This window comes from Lemur catta, chromosome 9 (genome assembly GCF_020740605.2).
Source record: "Lemur catta isolate mLemCat1 chromosome 9, mLemCat1.pri, whole genome shotgun sequence".
Taxonomy (NCBI): domain Eukaryota; kingdom Metazoa; phylum Chordata; class Mammalia; order Primates; family Lemuridae; genus Lemur; species Lemur catta.
Genome location: NC_059136.1, coordinates 26,445,894 through 26,463,239, shown reverse-complemented (window position 1 = coordinate 26,463,239; position 17,346 = coordinate 26,445,894). Strand labels below are relative to the sequence as shown.

The following is a 17,346-nucleotide window of genomic DNA, read 5'->3' as shown; positions in this document are numbered from 1 at the left end:
ATGAACAAGGCACTAAAAATAAAATATTTCCTAGGCATATTACTTACTGTTCAAGCTAACATGAAAGGCCTTCAATGGTTACCTTTTATTGAGCAACTCATAAATGCCAAATGCTCCACTAAGCAATCCACGCACATTGACTATAATAGTCCTAAGAGCACGACAAGGAAAGGGCTGTTTTCATAAATGAGGCTCAGGGCAATTAAGTGACTGGCCCAGGCCACACTCCAAGAAGTGCCACATCCAGGATTTCAACACCGAGCTACGTGGCTGTGTAGCCCAGTCTCTTTGCCATTTATGCAAACTGCTCAGAACAGCATTCTTTCACCATCTAATTGTTCACTCCCTGACCCTGAGTGGGTGTCTATGATGTGGCAGGGACTATGGCAACTGAGAGGAAAAAGACGGAGTGCTACCCTTGAGGCACTAAAGTCTAGTAAAGGAAACAAGCCCAGAGCCCTCCAAGGTAAACTGTGATGTGTTAGTCATAGAAAAGGGCACGAGGACATGTGAGGATGCAGGAGGAGAAAGGACTGCGTGTGCCTGTCGGGCAGGAGCTGCACAGGAAGGAACAACAAACTGGTAAGGAAGACAGGATGTGACAATGGTTAAACTGAAAGTGGACAAATAAGAGAAAAATCAATTAAACTAAAAGCTACTTCTTGAAAATATCAATAAATATGACAATCCTCTGAGCTAGGTTGATTGAGGGGAAAAAAGAAGAGAAAAATTACCAACATCAGGAATGAAAATGAATATCAGCAGAGACCGTACAAACATTAAAAGCACGATGAAAGAATACTGTTAACAATTTTGTATCAATAGATTCAACCACTTAGATAAAGTGGACATATATTACCCAGAAGAATCAGGAGAAAAGCAAACCTAAAAAGCTTCATGTCAACTGAGGACACTGGATTCATCATCAAAAACATACTCTTAAAAGAAATGCCAAGTTCAGATGGTTTCTCAGCTGAATTCTATCAAACATTTATGTTAGAGACAATACCAACTTTATACAAAAATTTTTTAAAAATAGAGGAAAGGAGAAAACTTCCTCATTCTTTTCACAAGACCAGTATTACCCAAATATGAAAATCAGAGAGTTTAAGAGAAAACTATTCATGAGACCTATAGCCCTCATGAATTTCAATGTAAAAATCCTTACCAAAATATTAGTGAATCAAATTCAATAATATATAAAATGGGTATTACATCATGGACATCAATGATGCAAGGTTAGTTCAACTTTCAAACCTTCAATTAATGTCATTCACCATATTAACAGACTACTAATGACAAAAAAAAAGAAAAGCTGTATGATCAATAGCTTCAGAAAAAGTACCTGACAAAACTCAAAACCCATGTATGATTTTTTAAAAACTCTCAAAAAACTAGGGATAGAAAGGAACATCCTCAATCTATGAAATGCACCCATTAAAAACTTACAGTTAAAACCATACTTAATGGTAAACAGCTGAATATTTTGTACCTAAAATCCAGAACAAAGCAAGGATGTAGCCATAATCACTTGTATCAATATTGTACTCGAGATCCTAGCAACTTTAATAAGTCAAAAAATTAAAAGCATACATGTTGGAAAGGAAGAAATGAAGTATTTGTTTGCAGACAACATGGTCATGGGCAAAAAACTAAGAAATCTACTGGAACTCTCAGAAATTGCTGGTAATGATGTAAAGTATGCAATCACCTTGACAAACAGCTAGGCAATTCCTCATAAACTTAAACCTACAATCAACATATTACTCAGCAATGCAGCTCCTACCAAGAAAAATAAAAACATATACACACAATGACATGTATGTAAACGGCCATAGAAACTTCATTTATAATAATCTCAAACTGGAAATAATCTCAAAGTCCAATAAGAGGCGGCTAACTGGATAAACAAATGGTAATATATCCATAAAATGAAACACAACTCAGCAACACAACAGAACTAATAACTGATAAAACAACATGGAAGAATCTAAAAATATCATTCTGAGTGAAAGAAGCCAGACACCTAACAGCATATACTGTATGCTTGCATGTGTGTGAAACACTAAAAAAGGTTAACCTTTAGTGACAAAAAGGAGATCAGTAGTTGCCCAGGGTTAGGGGCAGGAGAGGACTGGCCGCAAAGGGGTCAGGGAAACAATGAGGGGTGATGAAAAATATTCTACATCTCAATGATGTTCTGTATGGTTAATGAGGCTGCACTTTATAGGATGCAAACTACACTTAGTAATGCTGATTTGAGAAACTCACCCTGACCATTAATAGGCACACAATCACTTGTGAACATTAAAACAAAAGACTCCAAGGCACAATGTGGGTCACGCTAATGTGCTGCCCATGTCTGAAGATGAATGTGAAGCCCTGGCTTCACATGAAGGTTCAGGGTTCCCAGGTTCTGCAGCAGAAATAATGGAAGTGAGATTATGATTTAATATAGTCAAAACTTCCCATTATCCCCTCTAGTTCTTGGTAAGCTCACCTTAAAATCTGAGTGTTGTGCCAGATATTGCCTGAGGTTTTGATCGGCTCTTACAAGACCTGTTATTGCTCATTTTATATCACTAATCTAATGCTCCATGACTTCTAATATAACTAAGGCTATTGCCGGAGAAAAACAATCACCCTCACACATACACTAGCCAATTTAAATGTATATGAAGTAGATCTCTAATTTTTAAAGACCCCAACTGAACCTGTCACCATAGATTTCTTTCTGCTCTATTTCTGTGATATGACATAAAATTAATAGCTATGATGTGATCCACTTAATAAGTCAAACGCTCAGGACCAAAGGCTGGGACTCATTCCCCAGGAGACCAGAGCGATGGTTTACTTAAGGTCAATGAAACTTACAAAGGAAAGCCATACCATTACTTTCCAGTTAATTAGCACTTTCAGCCAAAGTCTTTCTTCAGTGTTAATTATGCCTTAAAGATGTCAAGTGACTAAAAATTAAGTGGTACGTCCACAGTAATGCACAATGGGCTTGAGCAACAGCAGCCATCCAAACAGATCCAAACCAAGAGGCCCGGCAGTCCTGCAGTGTCCAAGAAGAATTAGGATACAAGGTCCAGAGGAGGAGGCATGTGTCTGGGCACTGTTAAAAGACAAAGTCAAAAGTCTGGTTTGGGGTACTAAGCAAAGGAGCAGGTCAGAGACTCAAGGGTTGGACTGCACCTACCTGCCTGGGTGAGGAACAAGAACCACTCAGAAGGTAACTGATGACCTAGAATCCCGCAGACTATAGCAGAGCAAAAGGCCGCCACGTCCTAGATGTACTTACTCTCAGGTGAAATTCTGCCTCTTCTGGGAAGCCATTCCAGTGTCTCCAAGGAAAATCTGTTATTCTCTAACTTGTGCCACTGGAGCACCCTGCTTTTACTCTACTCTAGCACCTGTTGCCTTTGAATTAGATATTTTCCTCAGTAGGAAATGTATTCACATCATGTAAAACCTAAATGATATAAAATGGCAGGCATGGAGAGGGCCTGTGCCCATGCCTGCCCCTGTCCTTACCATTGTCCCTCCCATTTCATGTAGGTAACTGCTTTTATTTAGTTTTTTTTATGTGTACACCAGGTGTTTATTAATACAGATACAAGAAAATGCAAACTTTTCTCCTCACCACCCTCCCCCAGCACCCCCGAGCCACCTTATCAAAAACAACAAAAAAACACACAAAACAAAACAAAACCAATATCCACCTTTGGGCACCTTCTTGTTTGTCAATTTTCACTTAACATATCTCTGGAGAGTTTTTCTTATCAATACAGAGAGAGCATTCTTCGTAGAATATTCTTCACAAATTTTGTGTGGACATGTCTGGTATTCCATTGTGTGGATGTGCTATAGCTTATTTAAAACAGTCCCCTAGATATTGGCTTTTTGGTTGTTTTCAGTATTTTGCTATTAATATTATGAACAATGCTACAATAAATAACCATGTACGCAAGTCACTTTCTTTAGATGCTGGTATTTCTGAAAGATTTTTTCCAAGGGGGATTTCTGGATCAAAAAATAAATTGATTTGTAATTTTAATAGACACTACCAAAATGTTGAACCATTTCACATGCTAACAGCCATGTCTGAGGGCACTTTTTTCCCCAAAACCTTGAAAACAGTATATGTTGTTCAACTCTTGGCTTTTTGACAGTCAGACAGATAAAGAATCTCAGTGTAGTTTCATTGTATATTACTCTCATTGTTAAGAGAATTGAACATCTTTTCATATGTTCAGGGCATTTTCATGCCTTTTTGTGAATTACTTGTTCCTGTCATTTGATCATCCTTTATTGACCTGTCAGTCTTTTTCTCCCAGGTTCCTGGGAGGTTTTCTAGATTAAGGAGATTACCTCTTATATAAACCCATGTCTGCAGATAAAGGCAGTTTTGCTGCTTCTTCATTTCAAGTATCTATGCCTTTTAAAATTTCTCTTTTTTAGCTTGTTGCATTGGCAAGGACTGGTAAATCAATGGATAAGAATAAAGATTCCAAAAATAAACCTATATGGTCAGAGGTAATTGTAACAAGGGCTAAGACAATTCAATGATCAAATTCACCTTTTCTACCAATGATGGTAGAACAACTACAAAAACGTATAGAGACAAATAAATCTCAACCTCTGCCACACACCACACAAACACAAATTATTCTGAGGTGGGTTATATGTCTAAGCATATAAACACCTGAAACTTCTAGAAGAGTAGAGCATCTCTGCAACCCTGGGATAGGCAAAGAGATCTCAAAGAAGACACAAAAAGCACTAAACTTTAAATGAAGAAATAATTTAATTTCATTAAAAATAATTTTTTTTCATCCAGGGAAATCTCCAAACAGTTAAAATACAAAATTTGTCCATTTCATCCAAGTTGTCAAATTTACTGAAATGCAACTGTTCATAATGTTCTCTTATTAACCTTTTCATGTCTGTAGGATCTATAGGGTCCCTCTTTCATTCTTGATGTTAATAATCTGTGTTTCTCTCTTTCTCTTGTTGGTATGTCTACTAGAGAGTTATCAACTTTATTAATGTTTTGAAAGAATTGATTTTTGTTTTTGTTAATTTTCTCAAATGTTTGTACCCAACACAGGACTTGGCACAGAGCAAGTATTCAATAAATGCTTGCTAGGTGGAATTAAGTTTGTTGATGATTCATACACTAGCTATAGATCAATGTCTGTTAACTGGACATATGAATCATCTTATTAATAAACACATTTTTCCCATACTGCATAACCTGGCTTCAGAAAGCTCTCCTCCACCTCCCTGGTCCCCACTGGCAAATTCTTCCTTGGCTACTGGGTTTCTGCATACCATTCATACCACCTAGGGAGCCCAAGGGATCCTGTGAAGTCCAGGTTGGCCGCTTGCCCCTCCGTAGGTGACATTATAGCACAGGGCACTTTCCCTGCCTGTTACTTACCATGCTACAGCACAGGTGCTTGGATCCTTTGATAGAATAAAAGCTCCCTGAGGGCAGGGACTATGCTCTACACTACCAGTGCCGCAAAGAGCAGGTGCTTAACACATGTGTTCAATCTAACTGAATGACAGCATCTTCATAATGAATCTCAGAGAAAGAAGGAAGCCAACATTTATTAGGCTCCTACTATATAGTGGTAAGACTTAAATGGTTTTAGATATGATTATGATTATGTGATTATTGAACGCTTAAAGAAATGAAGAATCTCGCCACAAAGTTCAAAGCTAGGTCTGAGTCCAAAGGCCCTGTTCTCCAGCAATACCATAATGTCTCCCAGACAAAAGCTAAGGAGACTGCAAAAGAATGGGACTGTGAGCAGAGGCTGATGTTGTCCTGAAAAAGCAGGCCTGATTCCCATAAGGGAGGATCGGTTACATAAGGTGCCATGACATGCATCTCCCCTGAACTTGGTACTAAATGCTGTATTCGAGATGTTCACGGTTTTTCTCTTTCTGTGTATACAGTTGGAGGAGGGTGGGCTGGGAGAGGGACATTTTTAATACATTTAGTAAAACTTAAATACAATCAGCATGGAATTAGCAGCAGAGATTTGCTGGAATCAACAGAATCATACTTACATTAATACATCATTACAAGCCATAAGCAATTAGGACATTTTCCATTTCCACTCATTTAGTTATGAGAAACACTCTCTGGTCATAATGTATGGCCTTTTAAATACTGCTTATCTTCAATATTAGAGAAACATACTTGAAAACAGAGCATCCCAATAAATTTCTGAATTACAGAAAGGAAAGCTGTATCCTTCAAAAGCTCTATGACTGAAATTCAGCTGAAGAACAAATACTAAGGTATTACACAGGCAGAAAGCTTATGGGGACCCACAGTAAAAATCCCAAACTAAGTGCCTGCAGAGGGCTAGAGATTGCTAGCAGGTCAGCAGTGAGCCATCATGACAACCAGCACACAGTAGGCGGCCAGCACCTGCCAGACATGACGCCAGGAGCTGCATGTGTTCCGTCTCTCTCGGACCTTCCCCCATCCTATCAGAGGGAAGCACCTGCATAGGAGCAGAGCTCAGTGGGGAGAGGAGCATTGCCCAAGTTCCCACAGATAGTAAATGAGAGGGCCCAGGTGCATCTGACCCCAAAAGCCTCATCTGCCAGGCCCTAACTATACTGGAGGCCACTGATGAAGGAAGGGTGGGTATGACATCACCAGAAGTCATGCTCCACGTGAGCCAACAGCAGGCAAGGTGGTGAGCTGAGCATCCCTGTAGGAGAGACCTGGAGTCTGCTCACAGCTTGGCCACCAAGACTAGGTGTGGCCTAGACAAAGTCATTTTTCCTTTCTTGACACCAGTTTTCCCGTTGGTGAAATATGGATTTGGACAAAATAATTTCCAGTGTCCCTTTCCACATTACTATTGTATGCATGCTAACTGAGTGCCTGACATCCACACATGTGACAGACATTTACTAAGACATACCATGTGCCAAGGATGCAGACTGAGCAGAACATGTCTGTTCCCACAAAACTTACACACTACCAAGACGGGCCAAACAATAAGTAAGCAAACAAGCATGTGTCAGGTGGTGACAAATACAACAAAATATAAAGCAAGTGACGGGGCAAAAAACACTGGGTGAGGCTGTTCCATCAGGCAGGGTGAGCCTCTCACACAAGGGCACCTGAGGGGGAAACAGAATGAAAGACGAGGGCACCAGCACTTCACATATCTGGGGAGGAATATTCCAAACAGAGGAAGGTGTTAGGACCATGTGTGATGAGCTCCAGGGCAGAGGGAGGCAGGGAGAGGGAGAGTGGACGGAGATAAGCTCAGAGGAGCACCCAGCGCCAGACCACACAGGTGTGCAGGGGACAGAAAGAGCCCCAGCTTGTGCTCTAAAGGAGGTGGAAAGGCTTCAAAGATTTTTTAGCAAAAGTACGATCTGAACGACTTCTTTAAAAGAACACTCTGGCTGCAATGTGGAAAACAGACTGTATGGGACAAAGCTAAAGAGAAGGTGCCAAGTCAGAGGGCAAATGTCACTGTCCAGGTGGAGAATGGTGGAGAAGTGTCCACAGGTGGCAGAGAAGATGCTGCATTGTGTTAACTGAAACAAATCATAATAATAAACTTATTTTTATGATACGGTTTTTTGGGCTTCTTGATATTAAACATTTGTCATGTGAAGTATTTCAAATTTTCACAAAATACATTTTAAGCTGCAATGAGTAAAACATTAATAGTTAATAGCATCAACTCTGAAAACAGACTGCCTAGGTTCAGACCCTGTCTGTCATTTCCTGCCCATGTCACGGAGCAGAGCCAGTAATTTGATCTCTTCATGCAGCAGCTTTCTCATCTGGGTTATCAGCAAGATAAAGATAAAACCAGCTAATCTTAAAAAAAAAAAAAAAAAAGCTTAGAATAGTGCCCAGCATTTGGAGAGTACTGTAAGTGATAGCTAATATTACTAAGTAGGTATTCAACAGTGAGAAAGGAAGACAAGGTACTTGGAACAAATGACTTCATAAATAGATTCAAGAACAGAAAATAAATTTCCATATTTGTCCCCCACTTATAAACCATCACTTGCCCCAGTCACCGAGACACAGTTAAGCCTCAGCATAAGGCACTCCCAGCCATTCCAGATCTGACCCCTCGTGCCCCTTATGCCTCAGGTCTCACCACAGACACACACACGTGCAGGGACCTAAAACTTCCCCCTTCCTGCAGGCTGGGAAACCTGCTGAAGCTATATTGTTTCACCCGCCTCTGCCTGAAATGAATGTCCTTTTCCACTCTCTCCAACTAAGAAATTCCTACTCCCTATTCCAGAGGCACTAAAGGAATCCTCTCTAATACTCCCTTCTTGGAGCTCCCCGCCCTCCATGTAGAGACAATCTCTCTGACCTTTGTGTCACTGTGACATCCCAGACCTGTCTCTATCCCACCGAAGTATACTTTCATCATATGAAGATAGGAGAATAATAATGTCATAGTACTGTTTCAAGAATTAAATGAGAAAACTTATTTACCATAGTGGCTGGCACACAGGAAGGATTCTACAAGTGTTGGTTCGATGTGTTCCCTTGTTTTCTGCCCACTAGTGCTCTTTGGGCAGGGGCCATGTGTGCCTCCTGCACCTAGAATGGGGCCTGACACCCCTGCAGGCTAGATGCCAAGCTAAGCCTCAAGTCAGGATGAGTAGAACCAGGTCCCCCACTCTAGAGAATAGAGATGACACCATTGTGGGGAAATAACAGGCTACGTCCTATCATGGGGTCCAAAAGCATATGTGGAAAACATCTCCAGTGAACAATCCATCAACACAAGATGTGTTTGGACGGATGTGTGACCCTGGCTCCACCCACAGTACCCTCTAAGTGACCAGTAAGTGGCAATACAGAAGCAGAACACACAGCAATGGATTCAGAGGGAGGCAGACTGTCCTTATTCAATAACACCCAGTGTTAGGCAAGAGAGTGGTCAGGTTATGGTCAAAGCAAAACCATTATGAAAGCAGAGAAGTAGCTGAGCAGTCTAGATAGGAAACAAGGTGTTGCAATATCTGCTCACTCTCTCTGTCTAATCCCCATGTTCAGACTATTCCCACCTTCATGACCAGGTGAGAGGCCCTTCCTCTTCAGAGGCATGCAGCACCCTGTGCTCCTCTCCACAGAACATGAGTCACTGCTTCAGAATGGCGCTGTCCCCCTGGAAGTCCATATGCCCACAGGGACAGGGCACATATCATTTCATTGTTAGCCCCTGGTGCCTGGTACTCAAGGGGGACTCAGTACTGAGCTGTGGAAGGGGCAGAGAGAGAAAGACCTCAAACCCACACCTCAGAATTCCTGGCCCAAAGCTGGGGATCTCTAAGATCTCTCTAGTGTTGCCTCTATGATAACAAGTCTATCTTTGACCTCATTAGTCCTAACATCCTTCCTAACATTGCTGACCCACCATTAAGTCCCTAACAGCATCCAGCCTCAGAATCTGGAAGTACAACTGAGTCCTCTTTCACCATATGCTGCCTCTCTGCTGGGCACAGGGCCATGGGGCCATGGGGCCACCTAACCAGGACTGAAAACATGGAGCTCATTTACTGAAATAGTAAAGATGCAATTATGGCTTCACCCAGGAGATATATAAGAATCAGACAGGCTTAATTCACAGGGAAGGATAATTTTTTGTTGATGAGATTTGAATAAATAGCCAAGTTCTTATTTTGGGAAGCTGTAAGCATACCAGATAAACAGTGGGAGGATTTTCCAGTATACCAAGTGCTTCCCTGAATTATGTGATTTTAAAAAACATAATGAGATATGTAATTATTACTTACTTTTTATAGGTAAGGGGACTTAAACAGAGAACGGTCTAATGTGCCCAATAATTAAGTAATTAAAATGCCAGCTATATTTAAATTCAAAACCTGTGTTCTAGTCATTAAACCATGGTATGCATTTGACTTCTTCTTCCCCAATTTTCACTTCAGTGTTTTGATGAAAGACTTGATGTAAAAACGTCTGTGCAAAGGAAAGGTTCAGAGTGCTCTGATCCACTAAGCTTTTGCTGTGGTGCTAGCTACATCCCTAAGAGCTGACAGCAAGGTCAGAGCACATGGATTGCGCTATATTCAGCATCTGCTCACCAGGGCTGATTTCAACTCTGGAAAGATGGGCATGGTGGCCATTAGTAATCTCTATATTGACATTTTCACTGATCTCCTCATTGAACTACTACATGGTCTGCATGTTCCAGTATGATTCAACTCTAAAGGGACCATCAAGGCTTCACACAGGAAGTTTGTGGTTAATGGAAAACCCATATCACATCCCAGGATCAAGAACCCACCAACATCAAATGGGGTGATTCTATAACTGAATATGTTGTCCACTCTACTGCTGCCAAGAGAAGTGTGAGACTCACCTGAAGGGAACCAAAGGAGGCATTTTCTCTTCCTTCCTCCTCTGCTGATAGCCCCATGTATATAATGAGAAGGATGAAAACTCCCTTGACAGTGTCAGCAATATCAACTCCACCACCAACTAATTACCACCCAAGCACCCCTAGCCAAGATTGTCCATGACAATTATGGCATGGTAGAGGGACTCACGACCAACACTGCTTCCCAGAAAACGGTTGATGGCCCCTCTAAAACAAAGTGAAGCCTGACGGCCTTGCTCAGAACATAATCCAAGGTCAGTGTCAAGTGGCAAGCTCATCTCTCAGTTTAATGGGAGCACATTGGCAAGGCCTTCCATGTCCCCACCCTCAAGGTATCTGTAAGTGATAGGACCTGCCATCTGGAGAAAGCCTAGTACAATAAAGCAGGTGGAGAAGCAGTCACTGAAGGACTACTTGGAAGGTACCCTAAGCTATAAGGAGGCCCAGGTCTCCTGAAACTATAATAGAGATATCCACTGATTGATAGGTGAAAACCTTTGATGCTGGGGCTGGCATTACCTTCAACAATGACCTTATCAAGTTCATTTCCAGGTATGAATTAGGCTACAGGTACGTAGTAGACCTTGTAGTCCATATGACCTCCCCGGATGACCAGCCCTAACAAGAGAAGAGGAAAACAAGACCTCAGCTACTGGGATTCCCTGAGCCAGCTCTACCCCCACACACCCACAATCTCCTACCTCTGATGATTTCTATCCCTAGATCCTTAAAAAGGGGAGATTAGAAGAGCCATGTATAATCAACACCATCAACATAATGTACCCAGCAGGAAAAGAATATACATATGTACATAGTGAAATGTCCAAATATCTAGGGTCCTGCAAAATGAGCTATAAGTACAGGTATTCAGGGTACAGCTGTTAAGGCTACAATGCATGGCAAAGTGGACTAAGTGACTTTTCAACATCAAAGATTAAATAAGTTTAGCCACGGGAAGTCAAAATTAAACAGGGGCCTTAGAAATAATCAAGTTAGCAACCTTGTTTTTCAACTGGGGAACCCAAGGTCCAGAAAGGAACAGACAGTTGAGCTGGATCCAAGGCCAAGGCTGTGTTCCAGTCTGGCTCTTCCTACCACACCAAGCCCATTATGGAGGGACGGGAAGAATGCCCCTGCCGCACTCGTCCCCAAGGTGGCCACACACCACTGAGAAGCCACTCTTCATAGCGTTTAGATCTATTCCAGCTTCTTGTCAGTGACACAAACCAAGAGAAAACATCTTAGAACAAGCTGTACTGGGAGAAAGAAGAATTATGGATGCCTTATCAAACAAAGAAAAGAATTATCAACAAATTGATATTTTGGGACAAGTGGGGAAATTTGAATATGGAATGCATGTTAGATAACACTATTGTACCAATGTCAAAGTTCTTGAGTGTAATAATAATGGTTATTTAGGAAAACATCATTGTTCTTAGGAGCTATGTGAAGAGATATTTAAGGAGAAGTAATATCAAGTATGTAACTTACTTTCAAATAATGTCCAAAGAGTGTGTGTGTATATGTGTATGTGTACATGTGTGTGTACAAACATATACAGAGACAGAAAGAAGAGAAAGGGTATGGATGTTCATTATACTATTCTTTCAACTTTGTGTGTGAAATATTTCAAAAAACATTGGGAAAAGTATTAACAAATCAAGTCTGCTACAGCCCTTCACTTTAAAAATAATCGAAAATTTGTAAAGGATATAGCTACCTTACTGAGCACATACAAGCTCCAAGGATGGTTCCAGCTGCTTTTTATAAAAGATTCTTAATCTTCCCAAGAAACACCTCAGCATATATATTAGTATGTCCCTTTTTCAGTTGAGCTACCTGGGGCTTGGCCAGGGTCCAAGAGCCCATCCCAGTACACTCGGTCTTCAAGAAGCTTAGCTAGACTCCCAGGCCATGCTTGCCTTCCCCCTCAGGGTCCTGGCAAGTGCACAGCCCTGCACACAGTCAGTGGCTGGCTGGGCCAGGGCCCTCTGCTTCTGCCAGAGGAGGCCAACAGGGCAGCAGAGGCCACGAGCTTACTCTCTGACAAGGCTCTGCCCTCTCCAGTGCTGGGCTGCTCTCAATTTAATTTCTCTTCAGTTATTCAATGCCTCTTCTAGTTTGTGGCCTTTGCTTCTTTCTTGCTCCAGGAAATTCCTCATTTAAACAGAAAACAGAAACTTTCTGCTGCTGAGTGAGCAATGGTACTCCTGGGCTCCTCCTAACTGGTCGACCCCAGGTAAACATCCAGCTCTCTCAGAGCCTCAGTCCCCTGATCTGCCCAATGGGAATCAACTGAATAACTTCTCTATAGAATTATTTTTCAGTTCAATTGGCACAGCAGCGCGAGAGCTAGAGCCCACCTGTCCTGTCTCTTCTGTGGACATCGTTTGCCCCCACTTCCCAGGATAAAAACTGAGCAGCTGAGATTTATGGAGAAATGCTCTTCTGAGCTCTCTGTTGGCTTCTAGCTGCTGTGGTCAAGGTTGAATCCATCTTCCAGAATTTCTTCCTGTAGTCTATATACTGCTCTTCCATTTTTGAGAACTTCCAAAATATCTTACATAGGCCAATAGGAAAAGAGGGTAAGGAAAGGAAACTGCCTTTTAACGAACATCTATTGTACACTGAATCAGTTTTGTTTGTTTGTCATGTGATTTAAGCCTCAAAATAATCCAACAGAAAAGAGCCCATTATCCCCATTTTATGAGTGAGGAAAATGAGGCTTAAGGAGGAGTAAGTTGCATGTCCCAGATCAGACCTTCATGGAGAAGCCTAGTTCCCCATTCTTCCTGTTTCCACATGAAGGAGTCCCCAGAGAAGTCCCTTTACCCTGGCTACCCCACCCCCCATCTGACCACCCTGAGGCCGGAGGGACTGCTATCATTACCTTCCAGTAATCCATTCACATCTCCTGAGTGAGAAGCTCTGCCCTGAATCCTGCATCAGAATGACATGGAGAGCTTATTCAAACCCATTTCTGCACCCAATGCCAGGGTTTCTGACTTATAAGTCTGGGAGGGGCCTGAGAATTAGCATTTCTAAGAAGATCCCAGGTTGCTGAAGCTGCTGGTCCAGGGACCACCCTTTGAGAACCACTACACTGGAAATGGGGATACGAGGAGGGCAACTTCCTGAATTGGTGAGGCAGGGGAGGCCCTGCCAACCTGCCCTGAGTCCTACGGCCTGCCCCTGACCACACAGGTAAATGTAACTCTACAGTGAGGTGCTGGTGAGCCTGTCTGCCCACAGCTAGGCCACCCTTTGATGGAGCTCAGAAGGCAAACAGCCCATGTCACTCCTGTGTGCACCTGCCAGCTGCTCTAAACTTGTGCCTGCAGGGTGTTAGCTAGGCACCCTTAAACCTTCTTACTCAAACTGAAGACATCTGGAGTTGATGGTCAAGGCAGGGCCTTATTCCAAATGCCATCCCCTCCTTCCTCTGCTTCCCAGCAGACTAACAGAGACCCACACACCTTGACTAGTCAATAAACATTTGCTGAGCACCGTGCTCATGCCAGGTACCGTGCTGGTCCAGAAGCAATTGAACCACAATAACCAAAAAGAAAAAGTCACAATAAACTGGGACGCAACATTATACTTAGGCATCAACTCCCAAGACTTCATCCTTGACCACCATCGCCTACTACCTCTCATGAGCCAATAAAGAAATCATGGCTTGGATTACCTTGCCCAAGTAATCCCACAGTTTGCCAGTGGCAGGATTCAATCCCATATCTGCCCAACTCTAAAGCCCCCACTAATAGACACGGCCTGTTTGACTGCCAGACCCTTCCCTGAGAGCCCCTCCAGGGCATGATGGTGCCTCCCTGTGCTTAGCACAGAACCCGGCACGCTGCACAATGAAGAAGTTCCATCGATACTGATTGAATAAACCAATGAATGAAAGAAACACCTTCAGCATTGATATCCAGGGCTTTCAGAGGATTACGGCTTCTAGCTTCTGGGAGAATAAGTTCCTATTATAAATGGAAACTTAGAGTCTTGCAGATGCTATTTATTTTTTCTAATGCACAGCTGTGAAAGAGAAAATTATCCCTTGTGTGCTAAATATGCATTTCTAATTACACTCACCTAAGACTATTTCACTCTAAAGACTAAGAATAGCTAAATGATATAACTTACAAAGGAGTAATATTTTATGTCAGCTGAAAAATTAAGCCAGAGGTAAGCTAGGATTAGTGAATAGTCAATAAGTCATCACAAGGAATCACAAGTATTAAAAACAAAACAAGATGCAGAATGAAGACATGAAACTTCACCCCTAAAACAAGAGCCGAGTTGCCACCAAGGCATTTGACTGCACATGTCACTTCAGTCCTTGCCTTTGGTTACCCTGTCTCCACGATGGAAAGGAAAGAAGTAGACAGGAGTCCAAAGGCCTGAGGTCAGACACCAGCCGTGTATTTCACAGGTTGTGAGAACTGGGCCAATGACTTCACTACTTGCACTTCAGGCTCCTTATGTGCACCATGAGATGATAAAGGTGTACCTGCCTGCAGGTGGTTGTGAGCATTAAGTGAGAGAATGAAGACCTTGGGATTAACAAGCCCAAGTCAGTCCCCTCTGCTTCTGCTTGGAGAACACCTTGCTTCCTAAGGAAGATGATGGTGGCCACTCAGTCTTCTGGGGAAATGAACCTGACAGTGTCCGAGGAGAATACTCCCAGCTCAACCTCAAGGCAGCAGACTGCCAGACCAGTTATGTTCTTCTACTCATCCTTTGACTAAACAGGTTGTTCTGAGTCAATACTATGCTATTTAACTAAGAAAAATTAAAAGCAGTTATCATCAAGACTACAATTTAAACTTAGTTGATATTCTAGCATATTGACTTTCTATAAATCAGCTCTCCTCAAAAGAAGAGTGAAATTTTAGCCAGAAGAAAAAGGAATTTGAGGATTCTTTTTAAACAAAACTTGGGGCTATACCTAGACTGGGGACTCCCATGACATGGCAAGCCTGCCTTCTCCTTAAGGAACACCTGGCTAAGAACTGGTGACCTTGCCAGAGACCAGCATCCCCTGCTTCAGACTAACACTGTACTGAGTGGTCTTGCTGCCCACAGGTAGTGCTTGGCATGCTCCACTGTGTATTAGAATAGAATTGTTCCTAGGAAGCAGGACACTTGCTTTATCATCCTGGGCCCTCTCTGATGGGCTGTGAGGTCAGAATGTTACTTAATCTGTAGGCTTGTTCTGACAAATACAAACGTATACAGAAAAAGCCTAGAAAGGTCCCTGTTGCACCTGCAATAAACTGCTCCTGTTCCTTTCTGCAGAAATGGCTGCAAGGATGGGCCAAAACTCTTTTGTGACTGGCTATCTGTGAGATGTCCTGGAAGGAAGGCCTGCGGCTCCCCACCTGAGCTGCTAGCCCGGCCCTGCCTGGGTTCTGCCAGCCTCTCCCTGCATAGCTCACAGCACGGCATGCTGGAACAGCTAAATATAGCTCCTCCAACTCTGGGGCGTACAGTCATGCAGCTTGTGCTGTATCTCGCCCCCACCCCCACCCCCAGTACATGCACGTTCCACAGTGGAGACATCTTTCAGAAACATACACAGAAGCCCAATAAATCCACCTCCAGCACACAGGGGAGGTCTCAAATTTCAGTGTGCTAAGAATAGCCCAGGTTAGCATAAGAGTCCAAATGCGAAGGGTATGTGAGTCGCTCTCTGAGGAGGCCCAACTAGCTTCTGGAGAATTGGAACCGGGCAGCCCAAGGGGTGAAAGGCAGGTCTCAGGGGGTACAGATGGGAGGCTGAGAGAACTAGAAGAAAACAAGGGACTGCCCTGGGATGAAGGGCAGAGACGACAACACACCGTGCATGAAGAAAGGGACAAGAGCAGGCCAGGTGGGCTCCAGCAGCCGTCGCCTAACTCCTCTTCCTCCTCAGCACGCCTGTCTGAGAGCAGTCACCGCCCAGCCTCTGCTGGAAAATGACACAGAGAATGACAGGAGCAATAACTCACGGGTAGTGCCCTCAGGAGCTGGGCACCAGGACTGAGCGGGTGTGTCAGAATACTCTTTAGAGCAGGCTGGGGACGTGAGCCCAGGTCTGTTGGCTCCACCACCACCACTAGCAGAAAGCCAAGTTGGACTCCAATCAGACGCCGAAGCAAATAGTGTGGCACGACACTTCGTTACCCAGCTGAGGTGGGGGCAGAGTGGCGGGAGAGGTCAGGAAGCAAACGGCCATCAAGAACCAGGGGCACGTGCTGGCCAGCCATAGCCAGAGGTCCCAACCAGAGCAGGAGTGGGGACACACGTGTTGCACCAGCTGGACCAGTCCACACATCTTCACAAACAACCCAGCACTAGCTGGGCCGGCTGGGAGCCTCTCTGATGGGAAACCCTTCTAGACTCCCCTCCTGGAAATGCTGTCTTTGGAGAGGGAGACATCTGGCTTTCCAAGCTAGCTCTACACTAGCAGCTGTGTGCCCCTGAGCAAGCCCATCTCCTTGTCTGAAACAGAGGCCAACCACTCTGACTTCACAAGGCTGCTACGACAACAGAGCCTGGCATACACAAAGTGCTCAATAAATTGTCACAAAGAAGACAATGACAATGACTCTACTTTCCACATGAGTAACACGTAGAAACACTTAGATGGAATACATACAATCTTACTGGAAGCTCTGAAAGAAATAGGCATTGACTCTTTGAGGGCTCATCTCTGTGCAGCTCTGGGGAGGAGGGGAGCAGAGTCAGGGGCCAACGCTCCTGAGCACCAGCACTGTGCCTGGCACCGGGCTGTCTATGAAGTAGAGGCCAAGAGCTCCAAACAACAGATGAGCAGATCAAGCCTCAGAAAGGTTGACATCTATAGTTCAGGCGTGGAGGGATAGGGTTTTCATCTATCCAAAGCCCCGATGTAAATTCTAACTCCCAGTTGTGCTCC

General features: G+C 43.4%; 1 protein-coding gene across 4 annotated transcripts in view; it reads right to left on the bottom strand.

The window, feature by feature from the left end:
- Nucleotides 1–17,346, bottom strand: part of TRAPPC9 (trafficking protein particle complex subunit 9) — a 600,839-nt gene that overhangs the window by 252,046 nt on the left and 331,447 nt on the right. The window lies entirely within an intron of this gene.